This window comes from Anser cygnoides, chromosome 9 (genome assembly GCF_040182565.1).
Source record: "Anser cygnoides isolate HZ-2024a breed goose chromosome 9, Taihu_goose_T2T_genome, whole genome shotgun sequence".
Classification (NCBI taxonomy): Eukaryota; Metazoa; Chordata; class Aves; order Anseriformes; family Anatidae; genus Anser; species Anser cygnoides.
Window position 1 is genome coordinate 16246335 of NC_089881.1, and position 3666 is coordinate 16250000.

The window sequence follows — 3666 nt, forward strand, 5'->3', positions numbered from 1 at the left end:
TTCTAATATTGTCGTGATAGGATTCAACGCCCCCTCCTTTCTGCCCAGACTTTGTAGAAAAGGGGAATTTGGAAACCTCATTCTTGAGCAACTGATGATAGCGGCTCCATTGTGCCTAAGAAAATCAGTCACAGTCTGTGCCTCCAAAAACCGTAGGAATTTTGTTGCTATAGCTGTGCATTGTGTTGCCTATGGCTGCGCGAGGCGCACAATAGAGAACCAGCCTCTGTCCCGCAGAGCTTGAAGTCTTAGCAGCAACCCATACACCAAATGTTTACTGTATAAATATTTAGCTAAACAAAGCATCCCAGTCACATAAAAGCTCCATAGATCAGAAAGGTCAACGGAGAAACAAGTTTTTCAGGAGGCTGGGTTTATCCATAGCGTGGCAACGTGCAGAGCTTCCTTGTCATGTCTAGAGTGTAGTGAAAGCTCAGAGGGAAAGAAGGAAGCTGAGATGTAAACCCTTCCCGTTCAAACCCTTCTCTTGCAAACCTTTCCTAAGTAAAATATTCCCCACCAGATAAAAAAAAAAATAAAAAAAAATAGAAGCTCCCAAAGTTCAGCAGCATCTTGGGCTGATGGACCCGGGAAGTGCTCAGTGCTCAGTGCCTGTTGTACAGATAGATAGCTCAGATGTGGGGTAGAAAGGCAGTTATACTGGCTTGAAGTTCTTCTATCATGACAGATCAGTTCCTTGAGTATATGTCAACAGGTACAGATGCTGCTGTGTGTATGTATGCATAAGAGAAAAGAGATGGCATGACATCACAGGCAGCATTAGAAGAACCCCCTAAACCTTACTTGTTTACTGGGAGGGAGGTTTCCCTGAGTTCTTGATACTAATGAGAGTGAGGAAAGAGTGTTTCTCTTAACTCCTGAGGAATGTTTTCCTATTTAAATAATAATCAACTCTAGACTGAAGTGGGATGCTCCTATGCAGAGCCTACACAATAACAAGCTGTATATTTTTCTTTCTTTCTTTCTTTTTCTTTTCTTCCTTTTTTCTTTTTCCTTTGCCAAGCAAAGTTCAAAACACAAGAAAGTGTTTATGGTGCTTCCCTTTAGCACTCATGCTACATGCTGCAAAGTACTGGAAGAAGACAAATAAGGACTCTAACAAACTCGTCAGGTTCACAAACCTACACCTACCACAAGGGCTCTTAGGGGTGACTGAGGAACCAGCATCCACGCCCTGTAAGACCACTCTGTGGCCAGGCTTGAATTCCTGCTGTTCCTCCAAGCCATCAAAGCACCATCCTCCACGGGTGCAGCAGGAGGTGGCAGGAGGCAACCGCAGGATCCAGTGGCAGGACATGAAATGTGGATGCATGATTGAAAACAAAACAAAAAATAAATAAAAGAATAAACAAAAAGAAAAAAAAATACAAAGAAGAAGAGCTTCATTTCCTCTTGGTCAGGCTAGCTTTGTTAGCTAAAGTGGTTGGAGAAACTGCCTGTGGGCTTGGCAGTGGTGTTGGGGACTGGCCGAGCAAGGGCACAGGTCTCTGGGCAACAGCCAAAACCACAGACATTTTTGTGCTTTTCAGCTATGCCAAGGACAGGTCATGACTCTGCCCTTCAACCTCGTAGGACCAGGGGTATTTGGGTATCCCTAGAAATGCCATCCCCTGCCTGGCTCTCTGTTACGAGGATCAGTGTCTACAAAACATGCACACATGCATCAGCATCTCCCTGTGTATAAACATCTTCATACAAGTGACTTTGAAGTAATTTATCTCTTGCTGTTAATTTTTTCAGCCGGTGAGAACACCTCGTATGGCTGAGCTCGCTGTGTGTCTTCAACAAATTTAAGTTTTGGAAATATGGTGGTGATCCAACATTAAGACACCACTGTGATAGGTATATTTCAGTAAATCTCATGTTATTTTCCCCCTTTTCAGACCAGCGTGGCCACACAGTCGTGCATTATGTAAGAGAGGAGTCAGATGCCTGACAAAGCTCTTGCTTCAGCAGAGGAGAGCCACTGCTGTCTGCACATGTAAGCAGTGCTGCCTCTCAAGGGTGAAATGAGAACAATTCAAAACAGATGATTTATGAAATATTTTTGTTTTGGTGCTGTATTATTATTATTATTATTATTATTATTATTATTATGTTTTCTTGCTGATAAAGGCTTGTGGTTACTGGGCTTTTACTTTGTATTTCCTGTCTTACGATTTGGGTTATTCCTACTGTAAAACAAGACTGAATGCAAGATAATTCAAAGCAAATTGATTGCCATATTCTCAATGGCTGTTATGACATCCCAGCCTCCTTTTCTAATCTCCACCCCATCCTGTGAAGCACAGACAACCCAAACTTGTTTTAGGGAGATCCCAGTCTTTCACTTTTTCACTGCACTTGGGATTACCTTGGTCTGTAACACACTCTGATTTTGTTTCGGTCAGTGTTATGCAAGATTTTTTGAAGATACACTTCTGGTCAGCATCAGACGCAGTGTCTCATGGTAGGTTATAAACTGTTCACAGAGGAGAAAAAATGATGGTCTAACAAGCTTAGAGGCTGAGATCCAGATTCTTTGGCACCTCAGAGTTTACCCAACAGCACTTCCAATACATCCCATCAGCAAAACCCTTGAGACTGCTACAGCCACGTGTGTTTGCATTACTGTAGCACAGAGGATGCCATTGTTGTGGCAGGACCTTTATTATGCAAGATATTGTAACACAGGACAAAAAGATTGCTTGCCCCCAGAGCTTGCCATAGTGCAGTCTGTGGGGCAAGGGGTGCAGGCACGGGGGGTGCTCCAAGGAAACACAGAGTGGCACAGGTCGGTGTGACAGCCAGTCGTCTGAGTGCAACCTAGCCCTCATTTTTCCAAAGAGAGGGCTTGAAGGAGGTCAGCGAGGCATCATGTGGGAAGTTTTGGGGTGCTCACCCCAAGCCCACCTGTCTGCATTCCCAGCACCCCATGGGAGAGCTCCTCTTTCTCGGGGAGCATCTGGACCAGTGGTGCCTATGATGTTTGCAGGCATTCCTCTGATGGGAAATGTGCTGAGCTACTGAACTTGTCTCTGCTTATTATAATGGAATTATGATGACTGATTACAGCCTCAAATCAACACTGGAAATCTCACCTGGAGGCTGCATAGCTCTCAAAGGTCTCCCTTTATTAAGTCAATACCATTTGAGCCTCACTGAGACCTCATCCAGCTGGGGCAAATCAAGCCACGTCCATTTCCTCCGTGGCATGGTCCAGCAAATTATCTGAAACGTCTGGTGTGGATTTGCAGCTTGTAAATATGTGCATAGCCAGATACCTCTCCTGAGGAAAGAAACAGTCCTTTGGAAGGTGTCAAGAAGACAAGACAGCATATCACAACCATGTAACAAGGGGGTGGTGAAACTGCCATTACGTTAAGGCTGAGCAACTTATGATTACTGTGTCCTGCAAATGTTTTCAGTGTTTGAGCATTTTTTCTTAAATGCACATGTAGGTGATGATAAGTATTTTTACAAATAAAGTGTGGAAAAAAGCTCAATGGGGGCAATCAACACTGCTTCATTTTGATAACTTTGAAGTGTTTTGTGTTCAGCCACTTAAAAAGAAAAAAAAATCTCATTAGCTTAAATTGTGAAATCAAAAGTCATTTCGAATGAAATGAATTTTTCATTTTGGAAATGACAAAAGGGCAATTTCCA